The 22,376-nt window shown below is 41.1% G+C and overlaps 1 protein-coding gene across 29 annotated transcripts in view; it reads left to right on the top strand.

Moving 5' to 3' along the window:
* The window catches only part of LOC106608606 (receptor-type tyrosine-protein phosphatase delta), a 643,701-nt gene that overhangs the window by 279,800 nt on the left and 341,525 nt on the right, over nucleotides 1-22,376 (top strand). For all 29 annotated transcript variants that reach the window (XM_082977423.1, XM_045721669.2, XM_082977431.1 and 26 more), the window contains one exon: nucleotides 15,184-15,231. The gene's annotated coding sequence lies outside the window, so the exon portion shown is untranslated. The remainder of the gene's footprint in view (nucleotides 1-15,183; nucleotides 15,232-22,376) is intronic.

Raw genomic sequence — 22,376 nt, 5'->3', positions numbered from 1 at the left:
TTTCTGTCATGCCACTTTGCATGGCTACCTCTTGATAATACCCCCAAAAATCTAATTAATTGTGCAGGGGGATGGGAGATGGGGAAGTACCGAAAAGAGCCTTGAGAAACACATGAAGCTCTCTCTTTCCCCTGTTGCATGTGAAAACACAGTGACAATCAAACCGCCAGAAGCATGAAACAAGCCCCAAAATCACAGGCTTTGTTTTGAAGTTTTGTGCCAGTAGGCTCTTCTAAGAAAAATGCATCGGGACAGAATCAACCATAATGAAATTCTCTCCTCAAAGACAGTCTGCTTTTAAATTACCATAACATTAAACCACTATGTTTATCAGTAACTTGACAAAGTGGCTGAGCAGCGCATTACATGTCTGTCATTGTCGTGTAAACCTATACTTAAAACAATCAAACAGCATCTTGATTTAGGCCTAGATACAGCGTGTTTAGAAAGTATTCAAAACCCTTGACTTATTCCAAATTCTTTTTGTGTTACAACCTGAATTCGAAATGGATTAAATTTGTTTTTCTCTCAGCGATCTACACACAATGCCCCATAAGGACAAAGTGAAAACATGTTTTCAGAAATGTTTGATAATTTATTGAAAATGAAATACAGAAATATCTCATTTACATAAGTATTCACACCCTAGTCAATACACATTAGAATAACCTTTGCAGTGACTACAGATGTGAGTCTTTCTGGGTAAGTCTCTAAGAGCTGTGCACACCTGGATTGTACAATATTTGCACATTATTATGTTTTTAATTGTTCAAGCTCTGTCAAGTTGTTTGTTGATCATTGCTAGACAGCCATTTTCAAGTCTTGCCATACATTTTCAAGCCAAATATAAGTCAAAACTGTAACTAGGCCAGTCAGGAACATTCAATGTCATCTTGGTAAGCAACTTCAGTGTAGAGCTGGCCTTGTGTTTTATGTTATTGTCCTGCTGAAAGGTGGGTTTGTATCTGTGTCTGTTGGAAAGCAGACTGAACCATCCTGTGCTTAGCTCTATTACATTTAGTTTTATCCCAAAAAATGTCCTTGTCCTTGCTGATGACAAGTATACCCATAACATGATGCAGCCACCACCATGCTTGAAAATATGAAGAGTGGTACTCAGTGATGTGTTGTGTTGGACTTGCCTCAAACATAACACTTTGTATTCAGGATATAGTTAATTTCTTTGCCAAATGTTTTGCAGTTTAACATTATTGCAAACAGGATGCATGTTTTGGAATATTTGTATTTTGTACAGGCTTCCTTCTTTTCACTCTGTCCTTTAGGTTAGTATTGTGGAGTAATTACAATGTTATTGATCCATCCTCAGCATTCTCCTATCACAGCCATTAAACACTGTAACTGTTTTAAAGTTACCATTGGCCTCATGGTGAAATCCTCTCCGGCAACTGAGTTAAGAAGGATGCCTGTATTTTTGTAATGACTGGATGTATTCATACACCAACCAAAGTGTAAATATTAACTTCACCATGCTCAAAGAGATATTCAATATCTACTTTTTTAAATGTTTACCCATCTACCAAGAGGTGCCCAGGTCTTTGTGGTTGAATCCATGTTTGAAATTACTGCTCGACTGAGGGTACATTACTTATAATTGTATGTGTGGGGTACAGAGATGAGATAGCAATTCAAAAATCCTGTTGAACACTATTATTGCACACAGAGTGAGTCCATGCAATTTATTATGTGACTTGGTGAGCAAATGTTTACTCATGAACTTATTTAGGCTTGCCATAACGAAGTGGTTGAAAACTTATTGACTCAAGTCAGTGGAGCTTTTCATTTTTAATTAATTTGTAAACATTTCTAAAAACATAATTCCACTTTGACATTATGGGATATTGTGTGTCTTCCAGTGGCACAAAATCTACATTTAATGCATTTAAAATTCAAGCTGTAACACATTTTCTTGGGGAAAAGTCAAGGGGTGTGAATAATAATTTCTGAAGGCACTGTTTGTAAATTGTCCATCTCTTTGCCAGCTGGCTGTGCGATGTGGTACATTTCTTGTAAAGGTCAGTTTTTCAAAGAAACATTGAACAATATACAGTATCTGATTCATAATGGGGAAACTATTTAATTGGTCTAATTTGACTTAAATTGAAATGGAATCCAACCCATTCACTTAAAGCAACCTCTGTTCTCAGCTGCCACTGAGGTGAAGTGTGAACTCCTGACTGTATTTCTTTGTGAGAAGACATCCTCAGGTGATTTCCTGTCCACACTCCTAACAACATCCCTTCTTTGTCCTCACGTCTTTTGCCCTACTATAGTGTGTTCTTAACTAGAGACTCACTCACAACACATTGCCTGTTGATGGTTACACACGGGGCAATAAGGCAGTGGCACATTTAAAGTGTCCCTTGGCACTCTGGTGTCTCTGGGTAACTCACTGGCAGATGGTGTGAACGAGCCTATTGGTGTCAGTGATAGACACTATCGCCGGACAGGAAATGTGCAATAACAACAACAGTGTAGTTTTGTTAGGGTGGATGGGAGGCTGGGCTGGAGACATTGTTCAGTGTTGCAGTCAGTCAAAACACTTCTGGTTGGCAACTCTTTCAAATAAAATGAAATTGTATTTATCACATGCGCCGAATACAACAGGTGAAGGTACACCTTACCGTGAAATGCTTACAAGTCCTTAACCAACAATGCAGAGTTTTAAGAAAGTAAGTAGGAAACATTTGCTAAATAAAAAGGAAAAATAGTATCACAATGAAATTCCACTGGATATCATAAGGTGAATGTACCAATTTGTAAGTCGCTCTGGATAAGAGCGTCTGCTAAATGACGTAAATGTAAATTAAATAACAATAACGAGGCTATATACAATGGGTACCAAGTCAAAGTGCAGGGGTACGGGTTAGTCGAAGTAACTGAGGTAATATATACGTGTAGGCAGTGCTTAATTTGTAACTCGGGAGGTCCCAGAACACATAGTGAGCGCGGGTGGGGGGGGGGGGGGGGGGGGGGGGGGGGTTATTCGGGGGGGGGCTCTGAGGTGCCGGAACACATTGAGAATAAAAGTGCAAACTCAACGTAGGACACAAGTAGCCTACTATCTATGGTGGTGAAAAGACAGCACTCCCAAAGGTGATAATTAATTCAAGGCATTTTAGACGTCACTGCAGTATGCCCATATACTTGAGTATAGCTGCGGGGCTTACACAAGTCCGTATTTCTTATAGCCTAATTTTCATGACATCAATGTACAGGAACATTTTTAGACGACAATACAGAACACCCACCATATGCACACATACTCAGATGTGGGGCTTACAAGACCAGAATTTCATATAATTTACAAGACATCAATGTAGCAGTAGAACAAATATCACAATATTGGAATATATCTTCAAATAAGAGACATCAATGTAAGCTACAGCAGAACACGCATATGAAAATATATAGGCCTCCTGCCTATGTGATAATGTGAAGCACATATTCAGATTACAAACTTGTTCTGTGCTGTGAAGGTAAAGGTAAAAAAAATGTCCTACCTTAGTTTTCAAAACCTCCCACAATGACTCTCCCCATGTCAAGTCCATTTAACTCCTGAGAGTCAACTTCTTGCTCAAAGCCATGAGCGAGCATGTGGCTGTGATGTTTAGCCTCCTTCTAAGGCTGTTCTGAAGACTCTGGCTGTAGTGTCTATTTTTTTCTACATTTTGAGTGTTAACCTGGGTGTCCTCCTAAGCCTTGTCTACAAAGCTTGATGCCACCAGGCATGTTCAAAAACCAGGTTTCTGAGGGCTCTTTATTGTTGTTTATTACATCTGATGCATAGGATGTTAATTTACTGAACATTCCACCCACTCTTTTGCTAGTTTAATCCCTCCAGTCATTTCTAGACCCAAACTCCCTACCTTTTTATATGTTGTACAATTTAACTTTGAATTCTGCGTGACAAGCCAGGCGTTATATGTTTGCTTGTTCTTAAACTGCAAATTGCACCTGCTCCGAGCACTTCGTTGGTGGATGCACTGCCCCCCCTGTCCCCCAGATCCCTGTCTCCCTCTCCCGCTGAGTCTGACTCGCTAGTAGGACTACTAGATGGTGGAGGTGCCGGTGGTGATGCTGAACTGGCAGGATTAGCCTTGCCATCAGGAACAGTTTGCACCTCAATCCTCTTCTCCGGCATGGAAAGTTCTTCGGCTCGTTCTGGGTTCGATTCCCCATCTTTCTCTGGATTTTTGGGTTGAAAAATGTCCAACTCAATTGCCTTTTCTTATCAATGTTTTATTTGGCCTTCCCACAACTCTAATTCAGTAGGGAGATGACTAGGCTATGTGACATGATTACGTAGGGACCTCTTCACTAGCTGACCACCACTACCAAGACCTGTGTCAAGATAATTTACTGACAACACCAGCAGGTCTGGAATCAGTGTGGCAGGATAGGAGGATTACAAAGAAGGACCGCGCTTTTACATGATGGTCTTTCTGTGGGGGGCGGGAGAAGTAACAATGGGACAACTTGATTTAATGCTGATCGCTGTTATTATAATGTATGCAGTGCTAACAGTGAAATAATTAATAAATCATGCCGTGAGAGGTACCAGATCTGGGCAAATAGGTGCCGGAACAAACAAAGTCAAATCAGAGAGGTACCGGATTCTGTTCCGGAAGGATCCGGCTCAAATTAAGCACTGCGTGTAAGTAGGGGTAAACGTGACTAGGCAGGATAGATAATAAACTGAGTAGCAGCAGCGTATGTGAAGGTGTGTGTGTGTGTGTGTGTGTGTGTGGTGTGTGTGTGTGTGTGTGTGTGTGTGTGTGTGTGTGTGTGTGTGTGTGTGTGTGTGTGTGTGTGTGTGTGTGTGTGTGTGTTTGGCGTCAACATGCATGTGTGTGTGGCCTCCTGAGTGGCACAATGGTCTAATGTACCACTAGAGATCCTGGTTCGAGTCCAGGCTCTGTCGCAGCTGGCCGTGACCGGGAGACCCATGGGGCGGTGAACAATTGGCCCAGCATCGTCCGGGTTTGGGGAGGGTTTGGCCGGTAGGGATGTCCTTGTCCCATCGCTCTCTAGTGATTCTTTTGGTGGGCCAGGTACATGCACGCTGACACGGTCGCCAGGTGTATGGTGTTTCCTCTGAAACATTGGTGTGTTTCGGAGGACGCACGTTTCTTGACCTTCGCCTCTCCCGAGTCCATACGGGAGTTGCAGCAATGAGACAAGACTGTAACTACCAATTTGATACCATGAAATTTAGGAGAAAAAGGGATAATAAAATAGAAAATAAAGAAATAAAATAATATCTGTGTATGACCATGAGTGTGTGTGCATGGAGTCCAATGAGTGTACATCGAGATTGTGCAAGAGTGTAATTAAATAATAAAATAAGGGTGTCAAATGCAAATAGTCTGGGTAGCAATTTGATTACCCTGGCTTGGGGTTAGAAGCTGTTAAGGAGCCTTTTGGTCCCAGACTTGGCACTCCCGTACCTCTTGCCATGCAGTAGCAGAGAGAACAGTCTATGACTTGAGTGGCTGGAGTCTTTGACAATTTTTAGGGCCTTCCTCTGACAGCATCTGGTATAGAGGTCCTGGATGGCAGGAAGCTCAGCCCAAGTGATGTACTGTAGCGCTTAGCGCAGTTGCCATACCAAGCAGTGACGCAACAAGTCAGGATGCTCTCGATGGTGGAGCTGTAGAACTTTTTAAGGATCTGAGGTCCCATGACAAATATTTTCTGCCTATTGAGGGGGAACAGGCATTGTTATGCCCTCTTCTGTCTTGGTGTGTTTGGACCATGACAGGTCCTTAGTGATGTGGACACCAAGGAATTTGAAGCTCTCGACCTGCTCCACTACAGCTCCGTCGATGTGAATGGGAGCATGCGCAGTCCTCCTTGCATTGTAGTCCGCGATTAGCTCTTTTGTCTTGCTCACGTTGATCCCTATAGGCTGTCTCATCGTCATCGGTGATCAGGCCTACCACCATCTGCAAACTTAATGATGGTGTTGGAGTCGTGCAAGGTCATGCAGTCGTGGGTGAACAGGGAGTACAGGAGGGGACTAAGCATCCACCCCTGAGGGGCCCCCGTGTTGAGGGTCAGCGTGGCAGATGTGTTGTTGCCTACCCTCATCACCTGGGGGCGGCCCATCAGGAAGTCTAGGATCCAGTTGCAGAGGGAGGTGTTCAATTCCAGGGCCCTTAGTTTAGTGATGAGCTTGGAGGGCACTATGGTGTTGAACGCTGAGCTTTAGTCAATGAACAGCATTTTCACGTGAGTGTTCCTTTTGACCAGGTGGGAAAGGACAGTGTGGAGTGCAATAGAGATTGTGTCAATTGTCGATTTTTTTTGGAGCGGTACAAAAAAAGGGAGTGGGTCCAGAGTTTCTTGGATGATGCTTTTAATGTGAGCCATTACCATCCTTTCAAAGCATTTCATGGCTACAGATGTGAGTGCTACGGGGCAGTAGTCTTTAGGCAGGTTACCTTGGCGTTTTTTGGCAAAGGGACTATGGTGGTCTGCTTGAAACATGTAGGTATAACAGACTGAGTCAAAGAGTGTTTGAAAATGTCAGTGAAGACACTTGCCAGCTGGTCAGCACATGCTGTGAGTACGCGTCCTGGTAATCTGTCTGGCCCTGCAGTCTTGTGAATGTTAACCTGTTTAAAGGTCTTACTCACGTCGGCTACGGTGTGCTACACAGTCATCTGGAACAGCACGGTTCTCATGCATGGTTTGTCGGAGGGCATAGCAGGATTTATTATAAGCGTCCGGATTAGTGTCCCACTCCTTGAAAGCGGCAGCTCTAGCTTTTAGCTCAGTGCAGATGTTGCCTGTAATCCATGGCTTCTGGTTGGGATATGTACGTACGTTAACTGTGGGGACGACGTCGTTGATGCACTTATTAATGAAGCCAGTGATTTATGTGGTATACTCCTCAATGCCATCGGATGAGTCCCGGAACATATTCCAGTCTGCGCTAGTGACACAGTCCTGTGGCTTAGCATCCGCTTCAACAGACAATGGTACTTCCTGTTTGAGTTTTTGCTTATAAGCAGGAATGAGGAGGATAGAGTTAAGGTCAGAGTTGCCAAATGGAGGGTGAGGGAGAGCTTTGTATGTGTCTCTGTGTGTGGAGTAAATGTGACAAGAGTTTTTTATCTCTAGTTGCACATCTGGCAGAAATTAGGCAAAACGGATTTCAATTTCCTGCATTAAAGTCCCCGGCCACTAGGAGTGCCGCCTCAGGATGAGCATTTTTTTGTTTGCTTATGGCCTTATACAGTTCGTTGAGTGCGGTGTTAGTGCCATACTTTGGTTTGTGGTGGTGATGTGGACACCAAGGAATTTGAAGCTCTCGACTCGCTCCACTACAGCCCCGTCGATGTGAATGGGAGCGTGCTCAGTCCTCCTTGCCTTGTAGTCCACGATTAGCTCTTTTGTCTTGCTCACGTTGAGGGAGAGGTAGTTGATTCCCCCAACCCCCCCCCCCCCCCCCCTCTCGCGTCCGACTCATTAAAGAAGAAAAATCCTTGTCCAGTTCGAGGTGAGTTATCGCTGTTCTGAGGTCATAGGAAATGATGGATGAAACATTAAGTACAAAAATTTTCAAAAACAGTGCAAAAAGTAAAACAAGGTAAAACAAGTAGCACAATTGTTCAGGAGCCCGTTAAACGGCGGCCATCCCCTCCAGGATGAGTGTTAACTCTATTTTGTCTGGCACTTGTTTATTTTATTTTGAAGGGCTTTCAATTTATTGATTGAATACTTTTATAATATAGAGCACTTCTATTTTTGGCACTTCCAATCTAATCGAGTAACTCCAAGAATGTATCTGTATTTTGTTTGCAAAAATCACAGCTTGTAAAAGCAAGTCTGTTTGACATTATCCCCAAATCTGTGTCTGGATCTCATTTTAGTAGCTGCACACACACACACACACACACACACACACACACACACACACACACACACACACACACACACACACACACACACACACACACACACACACACACACACACACACACAGTCCCTCAACAGTCCGCCGACTCATCTCCCACACTCCCAGGCTCCGAAACAGCCACGGCTGTCCCAACATGACATCATCAGGGTCCAGAGTGTCCGGCGTAGTTGTTGGACCGGCTCCAGGCGGAGCACATCCAGCCAACGCCTCGCCAGCGTGTCACTCAGAGCCCCAGACAGGCAGGACAGTGAGTGTGATAGCCCAGGGATGGGAGTCGGGGAGTGGGGAAGAGAGGGAGTGGGAGATTGACAAGGCCCCTGACACCCACAGGGGATTAAAGTGTCTGAGGAGATGAGCCTAGGGGTTGGCTCAAGGGGCCTAGGGGTCTTAGTCTGTTCAGTTCAGTCTAGAATTAACAGCCTAGACCAGTTGAACATGTCATTAGCAACTGGCATCACCTTATGCATTGAGTTTAATGACAGATTCAGTTGAAGTCTCTAAATTTCCTTTCTAAGGACTAAACTGATTCTAACTAATGATCAACCAACTTAATTAATAACCACCTAGTTTATCTTTTATATTACCTTGAGTATGACTTACTATGTGTAAACCACCTCAAAGTGTTTGGCAAGTAACCGACATGTCGGTAGTTCAAATCCCCGAGCCGACAAGGTGAAAAATATGTTGATGTGCCCTTGAGCAAGGTACTTAAACCTAATTGCTCCAGGGTCGCCGTTGATAATGGCTGATGCCTGGCTCTGACCCCACTCCCGAGGGTGTCTCAGAGGGAGCTGGGATATGCAAAAAATAACATTTCCAATTCACACATGCTTAAAGTAGGACAAATAAAAGCACCCACCAAATAATTATTTTATAATTGCATCAAACAATAGCTGCTCTACTTGAAAATGACTTGATTAGTGAACCTGTTGACTTCTAACTGCCTCAACTTCCTCATTGTCCAATGAACTCATTAAGATGCAAAGTAACCCAGTGCTATACTGTGATAGAAAGGGTTCATCATGGTCTTGTTGAAAGTGCATATGCAGCATACGCAATAGGACTAACAAGCTGACCTCAGTCAAATATTACACAACACACTTGATCTCTTGAACGTCAGAACATATTGCCTGAATAAATCTAAAGATGTGGCTGACATGTAGCATATCACCCTCCATAAAATACCTGCCGCTGATCAAGGTAGAAGGATCATGACTTTACCCAGAGTTGGCTTGGTAGCGAGGCCACTTCAGTGTGACAGACATTTCCAATTAAAATGGGTAAATAACTTTTGGATTCATCTATTTCACCTGGCCCAAGATTTATCAGTCCATCTTCCTTTAAATCCGCTCACCCCCAAAATGGTAATATCACAGATTTGGATTCCCCGGTAAAATGTATTCCGCGCTCCAATATCCTGCCTCCATTTTAATCTCTCCTACTTCTCAGTGGTCTGACACAAGGCAACCCAACATGGGTCCTAAAAACACTTATATTACAAACAATACAATAAGACAGACAGCTAAAGCAATGTCCCCAACCTCTGTTTCTGCTCCTTTTATTTGTTTTTGTAAACTATGGTTGGTTTGCCAAATGTAAGCTTCAATACTTTTATTTTTTTGCTGTAGTAATCTTCCAAGGCTCACCTTGGGCGGAAACCAAGATTGAGAATTGCTCAATATTATCATAAACATATTCTCATAAACCACAAGCCTGTATGTCACTGTATCAACTCCCCAAGCATTAGTTGTTGTTAGGACAAATCGCTAGCTTCAGCCAACATTCAAAAAAGAAATTATGATAGCAGGGTGGAACTTCTGAACAAACTCCTGTTTTGGCGGTAAATCAATGAAGTGACTCATTAACGTGATGAATGGCCACAAAATCCCCAGGTTCCCTGCATCAAAGGACCCCCTGGCATCCCTCTTGTGGGCCATTCCGGGTGAAAGCAGAGCATTTAAAATGTGCTGCCCCTAGGTGCTGAGGCAAGCAGCTCCGCCAGCAAAATGTTCCTTTTTTCATCTCCTGATGCTCCATGGACCCATTCTACTGTTAACATAAAATCGTTGAATTTAGCTGGGGATTCAGGCACTCTCTAAATTTGAGAAGGTACAAAGAGCGGGGGGGTCATCGTTTTAAACTAAACTAAATAGGCTCCATTATTATTCAGTAGTGAGTAATTACACTTAAAGTTGACAACACTCTCAGGCTTCAAATCCATCTTGTTGACCGTGAAGGCAACTAATTAAGTGGAATTATAGTTTATAATGGTGGGGATCAATAGGAACGATTTGGACGATGCATCATTGTCAGGCCGGGACTCAAGGAGATACGCTTTGCTGTGCGGTGTGAGATAAAGCAGTCGGTAGTGACGTTTTTGTTGTTGTTGTTGCATTATGTGCCTTCCAAAACTGTATGCATACACCGTAGTCTCAGATTTGCTGATGCAGAGCAGAAAACCTCACAGTGCACGTATTTGTAGGCGTGTTTGATTTTGTGACTCCCAGTCTGTTGTAAACCCTATGGATGCAACCTATGATATAATGCAGGATTCCCCAACTGGCGGCCCGCCAAGTTTTCTGAGCAAAAAATGTATTATGCTGGGCGTAATAGACTGTAGAAACACCAGGAAATCAGCTCCAAGTGATTTTAATTGAAGAAATCTGTTCCAAAGTATTCCCACGCATAATAGAGACAGGTGATCGTATACAAATATAAGCAAGGCTTGATATGATTATGTTTTAGTCAAACATTATATCTGTTTGGACTTCTTGTAGTCAATACGTTCTGGCCATCTACGTTCTGGCCGTCTGACCATCCGCTCAAGAAAAAATTGGCCCGCGGCTGAATCTAATGGATGATCCCTGATATAGTGTCATTTTAAGGACCAATCAAGCATCATCATCATCATAATAATAATCATCATCATTCATGATCATTCATGATCAACATCACTATTGTCATCATTCCAAAGGGACAAATCATGTTTACACTGTAAAATATTGTAGGTTAATTTTATAAGTTTACATACAGGTGCACTCCATTGGCCAAACTGAGGCCCTATACTAAGATTTATGTTTTGTAAACAAAGTATTGGCATAGACATTTGCCAGCGGCCGCCCAGCTGTTTACGAACTGTGGGCGGAAACAGAGATTGAAGGACTGCACCATTCGGAGACATTGTTACCTATTGACTACTTAATGACACCACCAAAGAAACGTGTGCGTGCAAAATGTGTCAAACATTTCTCAAAGATGAGCAAACAAGCAAACTACCAGATGGCGAATTCAGTAGACTGATTGTACAACAATGGCTCTGGCTTACAACAAAAGAGTGATGGCTGAATTACAGTGTAATGAGTAGAACATCCGAGACTCCCTTTGCAACCTGAAGCAATTATCACATTCAGCTGTTGCTTACAGTATATTGACTTCTTTCAAGATAACTCCTACATCTGATGCACAACACCTCGGGCTGTATAAATGCTGACTGGCCACAAAAAGCCACTTTCAAAATCTGTAACGCAACAAAAACTCTGTGTGTGTGTGTGTGTGTGTGTGTGTGTGTGTGTGTGTGTGTGTGTGTGTGTGTGTGTGTGTGTGTGTGTGTGTGTGTGTGTGTGTGTGTGCATTGTCACACACTCCAAATAAGCAGACATATAACAGAATCAAGCTGATTGAAGGGTGCTGACAATTTAGTGCCTTGAGCCCAGGCAGCCTTTCCCAGCAGCTGAAGATTATACAGAGAGGTGTCAGAAAAGACTGGCCACTAGGATTTACTGTTTTTTCCAGTTTTCGTTTCTCAGTAAAAAATGATCAGGTTTTGGGGTTATATCAAATATAACATTTCCATTACACTACCAGAAGGCAATCAGTGCTGTTGCACTAATACCAATGCAATCAGTTATGTTTTCCCAGTATAACACTGATTAAGTAATCGGCATATAAATGTAATTTTTTGTCACATACCGGTACTGGTGTTTGGTATCGGTATGTCCACGTGTTTGTATTGAATTAGGCCCTTTGTATGCCAACACATTTCAAATGAGTTTACTAAAGCTTAAGTGTGATGTGACATTTAATTTACCTCTTCATTTCTACTTCAAATAAAGAGGCATGGTGATACAAACATCGAGTCATATCTGAAAGGCTAAACAACTCTATTTGAACCTGACAAGAATAGGTCAGTATGCCTATTATCTAGTCTATATGAAGTTCAACTTAAAGTTGAAGAAGTTCATTTTACCTCTCGAAACTCTAGCCACAGGCTTACATCAGGGTATCATCATCCTGTTCTCGAGCAAAAGTACCTCAGTAGTTATCTAATTAACTGTAATTATGCTAGGCCATTCTCAGAATCGATTAAAATGAGACCACTTTGAGAACACTTATCAGACAAGAGTCCTTCTCTCCCTGCCACTCCGAATTGAATGGACTTGATGGGACAGTTTCTATGGAGACCAACAACTGAATAAGGGCAAATTGGGTGAAGTTAAGTTTAGTGGCGAGGTGCTATGGAGATAAGGTTAAAGGTCCTTGGTACAGTACAATATGATGACAGCGGAAGGCTGAAAAATAGTTGCAGGTGTGGAGGCTAAAGAATGACATAAAAAGGATGGAGGATTCCCATCGATCAAAGACATCATTTTTTTCTATGTCCAAACTAGCATACAATGTAGAATGCTGCCCAATACATTGGTTCTCTCTATGTAGTATGCTAGTGTGGACACAGGAATAGAACCCAGAAGTAAATAAATAGTACCATTAGTATAAATGATAAAGTAAAGCTAACATATCCCATACAGCGTGTGCTCACAGAGACAACTCTGTGTACTTCCCTACCGGATTTTTGATTCTCCCACTTCCATTACCTTAAGCCCTGTAATCTTGATGTTTTGACGGGGAGGGAGATTGCATTGGAGGGCATCACGTTCAAACAGGGCAGCTTAGTCTGGTACAGTATAGTAACGTGCAGCACACACCACCACTGTGCTTTTTCAGATATGGAAGTTTTAGGATTCTGCACCTGGCAAAAGAGAGGAGTCGATGGAGTAAACGCCTTATATGAGTAATTACTTTCTATTGAATGGAGGGTAGCAGCTCAGTTAATGTCTGCCAGTGAAAGGATGTTTGAGATTCTGCAAAGCTGCTATAGGTGAGCGCACAAGTAAAAAAGTCTTACAAATGTGATCTCATTGGACAATGCTGCTGTAAAACTAAGCAAGGTGATTCGTATGATGAATTGTGTACACGTTTACAGTATTTACATTATCATCAGTACATGTACAGTATTAAACAGTATACATTTGAGGTAGAAGTCATCAGTCAAGCATCCAGCGTTTACACTTCATATTCATCACTGTAATTGCCTACCATTCCAAACTGACGTAACCCTGTGGAAGTTCATTGCTTACCATTCCAAACTGACGTAACCCTGTGGAAGCTCATTGCTTACCATTCCAAACTGACGTAACCCTGTGGAAGCTGATTGCTTACCATTCCAAACTGACGTAACCCTGTGGAAGCTCATTGCTTACCATTCCAAACTGACGTAACCCTGTGGAAGCTCATTGCTTACCATTCCAAACTGACGTAACCCTGTGGAAGCTCATTGCTTACCATTCCAAACTGACGTAACCCTGTGGAAGCTGATTGCTTACCATTCCAAACTGATGTAACCCTGTGGAAGCTCATTGCTTACCATTCCAAACTGACGTAACCCTGTGGAAGCTCATTGCTTACCATTCCAAACTGACGTAACCCTGTGGAAGCTCATTGCTTACCATTCCAAACTGACGTAACCCTGTGGAAGCTCATTGCTTACCATTCCAAACTGACGTAACCCTGTGGAAGCTCATTGCTTACCATTCCAAACTGACGTAACCCTGTGGAAGCTCATTGCTTACCATTCCAAACTGACGTAACCCTGTGGAAGCTGATTGCTTACCATTCCAAACTGACGTAACCCTGTGGAAGCTCATTGCTTACCATTCCAAACTGACGTAACCCTGTGGAAGCTCATTGCTTACCATTCCAAACTGACGTAACCCTGTGGAAGCTCATTGCTTCCCACACTCAAACTATTTGATTTCTCCAAAAGTGAAATAGCATCTCCACTTGAGTTCGTGGCCCAGGAAGTGAGTGCCAACAACAGTGTCCATATAGCTAAATATTGACTGCACCACCCAATTCCAAGGCATCATTCGGCAGTCTCACTCGCTCTGTGAAACATGAAATAAATTATCACAAATCTCAAATATGTTTTTCCCTCCTTCGTCTTCTCCCAGGAGGACTGATGGTCTTTTGTTTTATTCAGTTTAGTTTTGCGGAGCTCCGATCAGATGCATTCCCTTGAAGGACCCGTCTGTTTTTTTTGCAACGGCCTCACTCAAATCCTTATACTTGATGGGAAAAGAACCAAAAGAAAATGTGTACCTCCCTATGGTTAGTCGGAGAGCGTCACACTCCAGTGTATTACGGAGCTGAATCGATATCTGAATTTTAACACATCGGTGGCATCTGATGCGTCCGCCTCCAGGGCCTGAATTTTCTCTAACTCTCTCTCTCTAATGATTAACAATGAGGTAGATAACAAAGCCGTATTTGACAGTCAAACTGATTCGGTTATGTTTGAGTGGCCCTTGGGTTCAGACAGTCTTTTAACACGAGACTCACTCAAACTCGATCAATTCTTGCTATCTTTGTCCATCTTCAAGGCTACCTGCTAGTGTTGGCCTGGGCTCACTGATACCATGAATAGGTTGTTGTCGCTGTTTGGAATGGAATTGTATTCTTGTCCTTTGCCCTTCAGACACAGCCTTTCAGACACAATATTAAGGGTGTACTTTCCCTGAACTCTGTCTATTCAGTGTTTTCCCATGACTATGACCATGCATTTTTCAGGTTTGGACTTCATGTTGTGGTTTGATGGTTTGATAAGTTTATCAGAGTTTGTTGATTGAATATCTCTTGAGAACTGGCTTCACAGGTGCTACCAACATACAAAATGGTCTTACATCTAACACACTATCAACATGCTATCACGAGCTGAGTGAACCATCTGGCACTGTGTACTGTAGTTCTAGTTACATTTTCCAATTTGGTCTCTGGAGCGCTCGGGTGCTTTAGTCTTCATTAAGGGGAGTTCCTTGTTGATCAATCACTGTCGCTTGGGCTTCTCTGTAATTGCGGGCTTCCTTAATCATGACAGACATCTCATCCTCTTCATTGTCACACAGGTCTCAGGAGAGAGAATGTTCCATGACTTTCACACCTTCAACCTCAAGGTAAGCCTCCATGCTTTATAACTCAAGATTGGTTTTGGAATGTTGCTCTATCAGTCTACAGTTGATATAAAGGACTGTGGGTTTGATTCTGTAATAGCTGCCTGTCTATCGAATGTACACAAGGAGGACAGACATTGTGTGTAGACATTGACACATGTCTACGCTGTATCACAGTGCAACTCGCTATGTTTACTGGGATGTGACAACTCATTCTGACAACACAAAAGTGACATGAATGTAAAACAGCACACTGTCGCAATACCAAGATAGCTACAATACAGTACTGACATACACAACAGACTACATTTAACTTGCCACATGAATGCAATGTCTTATTTATCCACATGTGCACACACCTGTCTGATTGTGAAAACTGGAAGTGTCTTCCTGTGAGGGGAGTGGTTACATGGTTGTATGTTGTTACAGTCATGAAAACCATTACTAAGGAAAATGAGCTACTGTGCAAATACTGCAATGCGGGTTTGATTGAGTTTATCCTGCTAACATAGTTTGGTAGATGAAGACAGACATGAAGAAGACAGCGGCATTGTGGGTAAATTGTAGATAATATAAGACTTCTTATTGTACGGACTTGTCTTTTCCAAAAGTCTAATATTACACTGAAACACTGAATCGTATTCAAATGAGAATGTTATCTGGCTGACGGATAATATCATAGGTTACTATTTATACTGCAAAATGAGCAAGAAGGCAAATTGTAATTTGTATGAAGAAAAATCCCATTGTATTGAAAATGCCATTCCATTTTCAAACTATGATAAAGTAACACTCATTAGATATGGTTGCCTGCCAGCCGAATTCATTATTTTTGTTGCAGAGTTCGACACACATTTGATTTCCTTAGTCTTTAAATTGACAATTATATGTGAGGCCTTACTCTTGAGAAATCCAGAATGTCTCATTTTACTCACTGGCTTATGAGTTAACATTGAGACTCATCCTATTCATTTTGACAACATATTGACAGACATGTCAATGACCTACAGGTACATTCTATGACACATAGACAATGAGTAACCAAATATATCTGCAATATGAACTAAACAATGAAGTTGTCTGTGTCAAAAGTACTGTCTGTTAGTGAACTCCTGATGTAACTTCAACAATGACCTAAGGGGAGCGAGCACAAATAACAAGGTGTTGTGTGATAGTTCCCTAGGTTTTTATTTGACAGCAGACCTGTATGCAGTACAGTATTAACTATGGCATGTTTGAATGAGACAGTCCTCAAGTGTGGATGGATTAACTTGGAAAATGCTCACTAACAGGGATGTAAACACATTTGTGCACAAAATTTGAGAGAAATTTCTGGGATTTCTTTGTTACGGCTCATAAAACATGGGACCAACACTTTACATGTTGCATTTATATTTTTGTTCAGTGTATATACACTGAGTATACAAAACATTAAGAACCATGGCATAGACTGACCAAGTGAATCCAGGTCAGGTGGTTTGGAGATGACATAGCCTAATACAGACAGAATGTATTCTCAGATATTACATTTTCTCTGTTATGCCGTGTAGACTGACCTGACATGCATGATTGTTGATGACACTCCGATGTTCAGATGAATGGAATTAAATGGCAGTGGTGGCAGTGGTGTAAAGTACTTAAGTAAAAATACTTTAAAGTACTACTTAAGTCGTTTTTTGGGTATCTGTACTTTACTATTTATATTTTTGACAACGTTTACTTTTACTCCACTACATTCCTAAAGAAAATAACATACTTTTTACTACATACATTTTCCCTGACACCCAAAAGTATTTGTTAAATTTTTTTATGCTTAGCAGGACAGGAAAATGGTCCAATTCAAGCACTTCTCAAGAAAACATCCCTGGTCATCCCTACTGCCTCTGAAATTAAATTGTGTGTGTGAGTGTGTGAGTGTTGGCCTGTGCCCCTGGCTATCTGTAAATAAAAAATACAAATAAGACAATTATTCCTTCTGGTTTGCCAGAAGGAATGTGAAATGATTTATACTTTCACTTCGACTTTTGATATTTAAGTATATTTTAGCAATTACATTTACTTTTGATACTTAAGTATATTTAAAACCAAATACTTTTAGACTTTTACTCAAGTAGTATTTTACTGGATGACTTTCACTTTTATTGGAGTCATTTTCTATTAAGGTTTCTTTACTTTTACTCAAATATGAAAATTGGGTAATTTTTCCATGTCACGGCTATAGAAAGGATCTGACCAAAGTGCAGCGTGTGTTTTGTTCCACATATTTATTTAATCCGTGAAAACTATGCAATACATCAAATAACTGAAATCTACAAAATAACAAACCGTGACGCAGAGGAGAAACAAACACTACTCACAAATAATCACCCACAAAAACAGGTGGGACAAACATCAACTTAAATATGACCTCCAATTAGAGACAACAACGACCAGCTGCCTCTAATTGGAGATGATACCAAACAAAACCAACATAGAAATACAAAACTAGAAACTGAACATAGAAATACAAAACATAGACAAACACCCCCTGTCACGCCCTGACCTACTCTACCATAGAAAATAACCACTTACTATGGTCAGGACGTGACATTCCATTACTGTTAAATAGTCTATAATGCGCACCACAGCAGCACTCAACTCAGACAGCGGTGTGAAGCCTACTCCAGCTGCTGGCAAAGTCATTCAAAGCCTATACTTTATCACTCCGGATGTAACTTTCCAGCGATACTATTTTTGACAATTAATGTTGTTATTAAAACAAAATGAGACAACCTCATAGTAGAATAGTTTACTTATTTACCTAGTCAGCTTGTGTGTTCTATCTGAGAAAACTCTTCCTCTTGAGGCGCATTCAAGTTGCGAGAGCCATAGGAAGGAAACATGTACTCTGACAAGCAGTCAATGTACAGCTATTAATGCAATCGCAGGAAAACACTTTTGAAAGTTGTTTTGGCCTTTGTTAAAAAAGTGGGGGATCCCAGTTTTACATTACTACCACGTTTATTTCCCTACTACTTCAGTTGACAACTGGAGTTTAAAGCATCGTTTAGGTGTAGCTGTGCAACAGAGCTCTTAAAGTGGCAACATCGAAGCCAGTGGCCATCGAAGCTGAACATTTGTCCACTGAAGTCGGTTACGACGCCAAACTGCAGTCAGGTCAAGGTGAGGATGACGAGCACCCAAATGAGCTTCCCTGAGATGGTTTCTGACAGTTTCTGCAGAAATTCTTTGGTTGTGCAAACCCACAGTTTCATCAGCTGTTTGGGTGGCTGGTCTCAGCTTTTATATTTTCCCCAGCACAAGGTGCACCTTTGTAATGATCATGCTGTTTAATCAGTTTCTTGATATGCCACGTGTTAGGTTGATGGATTATTTTAGCAAAGGATAAATGCTCACTAACAAGGATGTAAACACATTTGTGCACTACATTTGAGAGAAATCAGCTTTTTGTGCTTCTGGAAGATTTCTTGTATCTTTTATTTATTTTATTCCAACACTTTACATGTTACGTTTATATTTCTGTTCAGTGAATATTTGAACAATATATCAGGTGATTTCCTGCAGTTTTCCATACATTTTCCTCTGTTATCTGTATGACTATATAATCTAATGTAAGTCTTTCTGTTCCATCTCATTTCACAACACCACAGTCCAGTGCCCTCATAATGGTCCCCTTCGCCAGAATTTTCCCCTACACTATTTATGCAGCGTGACAGGAAAAGCACAACATAATCAGCCTCTGAATTTGTATTTAATGATAGGGCATAATGATTTGGATACTTATTCATTCATTCAACCCCCTACCCACACACAATCACACTCTGGTGTGGGCACATGCACACGCCCCAATCCCATAGCCTCGTTTTGATCAATTTCGCTCCCTGAAATCTGTCTGCATCTACATTTTTGCCGACCGCGCTTGCTCCCACCAATCCGCTTCTGACGAATGACCTCTCCGCAGCCAATTTTTTCACTACGCTCACCCACTGTTGTTGACACATTGTAGCAAATAGGCTTATTTTGACTTCACATCAAAGGAACATTATGATGAAATATGGGCATTTTCTCTTTTTATATATATTTATTACAGTGGTCCTCCTGCTTTTTCTACCCTACGAAATGTCATTAGCAACAACACAACGAAACTAAGATGGAATTACAGTTTTGCATGCGTCGGGCCAAACAGCCCCCTGTGAAAATTCTATGTGAAATTGGAGCCCAAGACTAAAGTTTGCACCAAACAGTGTCAGATTCTGATGTGTATGTATTGAGTCCATAGTCATTTGAATGCATTAAGTAATGAGCTTTTAAAAGAGAGGCCTATTTGAAAGATGTTACATGACACATGCAACTATCTCTGGTGTCTTGAATTTGTGGCCATATCTGATAACAAAACAGAATAGTTAATAAACTGAATGACAATGGTTTAGAGGGATAAGGTGTATATACAAATGTACAAATGACAATAATCACATTTAATCATGAAGCAATTGATAGCATTGATTTAATCATGAAGCAATTGTATTATAAATTGATCCTTGATTACTATTAATATTGAATTAATTTATATTTCCCATGCATAGTACTTGAGGAAATAGTGATACATTGAGTGTCTTTTTACCAGATATATTTCTTCCCAAATGTAAGTAACTTTCCCCAACAAGTCCTAATATGCAACATGCCCCCCGTATAAATCACACTCCTATCAGTTAGTGTCCTTTAAATGAGAGCACTTACAATAGTAGTTCTCCTTGGCATACAATAATCCAGAAGCCCCCTGTTTTTGATTTATGTTTTATAGAAAAATACTTAATGTCTTTCTTGGTGTCCCGCCATTGGTCTTTCTCATTGCTCTCAGCGTATGTATATGTTATTGATAGAGTTGTGAGTGATGACGAAACAAATCCCCATTGTGTCGCTTTCAAGGAAGATGCAGAATGTGATACGTCTGGGAGATAGAAAGGGAAAGAGGGGGCCAGTTTCAAGGAGTGCAACAGCTAAGTGTCCTTCCCCCTCTCTGCTTTGAAAGCTCTTTCCTTTTCTCTCTGGGAGAGGACAAGCATCTGAAGGCTTTGAGCTACTGCTTCCGTCAACACGGAGGCCAACCAGCCCAGGGAAGACTAGTGTCACTTTAACAGGACATGGCCTAATAACCTGTCAATTTACACATCCCCCACTAAGTCCACTACTGTCAAAGGCTTCCACTGTAGACATTAACACACTGTGTGGGAAAAGTGCTACCCAACACACAACACAATGTGGATTACATTTGTGCTGGAACTCATGCATTTTAGAATGATTGAAAGGCGATTACTCATTGATTCCATTGCCACACGGCTTGGTTCAGATCATTTCCGAGCAGCTGGCGATGTACTGCTCACAAATCCATCTAAGAACGAAGTGTTACTTCGTACACCCCCTACTGTCAATTGACTGGCACATTTTAATAAACAAATCAAATATTCTGACACAATAGAACCAACTGCATAATTTCTACCGTTGAAATGAGTAATAGGTCATGCTTACCCCATATGTAAAAGAAACATCCATTAGTCTTCAGATGTGGATTGATTAATTCATTAGTATAACAGATTATCATACACTTAGTTCTATTCTCAAAATGTCTATAATGTATACCAACCGTTCATGATACATTTCTATGGAAACATATGCCACAATCATTCCAGTACATCATGGCCATTGAACATTCATCTGAGTGGTTTTACTAGAGGAGAAATCCGCTTCAAAGCTAACTGAGTCTTGATCATTGGTAATTCAGCTCACAGTACAGGGGGCAGGCTAAGAAAGCTGAACTCCTCCTACAGTCGACGATGAGTGTTTCATTAAACGATGATGAGTGTTTCATTAAACATTGACAAGCCGTTCAGAGGGAAGCTGCCAGGCTAACACACAAACAGATGCCTAATGAGGGCTGGGATGGACCTATCATTGTCAGCCATGATATGACTGCATGCAAAATATTAGATATTATATTACCAGGAAGAGAAAGTCATTGTAGAAAGTTTTCAGCCACTATAATGAAAAGAGGTAACATAAGAAATATGAAATATGGTGACATAAGCTGATTATCAGGTTGTGTTAACTAGAGATGTCACTAGAGATGTCACTGATAGGAACTGAAACCTAGATATCAGTGCATGCTCATCTATCTGGGAAAACAGTATAGTGATAGACATTATCCACGTTAACGCTGATGATTTTGAAATGTTAAAATGAAGAATAACTCACACTGAAGAAACACACGACAGTGTGCGCATATAACAGCATACTGCCACATGAGCTGCCACAGAATCATCTAATGAGAAATGCGTTTTAAATTTAAAATGTAATCAGTAGGATTACCCCACGCAATCAGCTCTTCTTCATTTCACCTGAGCGAGCCCCAAATAAGCGCCTTCAATGGGAGAATTATTGCCAGCAGCTTATCAAAGCGGGATTGCGTTTTGACTTTGATTAATATAGTGAAGGCTGATAATGTCTAAGTTCAAAATGTTCTCCTCACCAAACATTCTATAAATATTGAACTTGAGAGTTTGCTTTTTGTGTTTCTTTATGCCTTAGAGTTCTTTCAAAGACATGAACAGTTTTAGATTTTGTGAAATAGGTTTAAAATTAGATTAAATAGTTATATATGTGATACTAGTAAAACAATAGATTTACTAACTAATATAGGCCATGCTTATGCCGTACAACATAGCAAATGTAAGCCTGCCTTCATATTCAAAATACCTCAATGCCTGCCACATGCTTCATTCCTATGCAGTGTTCGAAGCTGGAACATCACCCTGACAAGCGAGCAAGCCAGGGATCGGAAAATGACTTAAATGTTTGCTGCTCAAAATTCCAAATGACTGATAAGCAGTATCTATGACTCCAGTGAACATTGGGATTATGCCGGATATGTGAGTAGGAGAGGGTTGGAGAACGCCAAGGTGTTATGACTGTTGCTCATCTGAAGCCACAGCCTCTCCACACTGAACTTTTTTTTTAGGTCACTTCAAATCAAGTCAAATGTTATTTGTCATGTGCAACGAATACAGGTGTAGACCTTACTGTGAAATGCTTACTTACAAGCCCTTAACCAACTATGCAGTTCAAGAAATAAAGTTAAGAAAATATTTACTAAA

Source organism: Salmo salar, chromosome 07, assembly GCF_965601325.2.
Source record: "Salmo salar chromosome 07, fSalSal1, whole genome shotgun sequence".
In the NCBI taxonomy this organism is placed as follows: Eukaryota; Metazoa; Chordata; class Actinopteri; order Salmoniformes; family Salmonidae; genus Salmo; species Salmo salar.
This window is presented reverse-complemented; position numbering and strand designations above follow the sequence as displayed.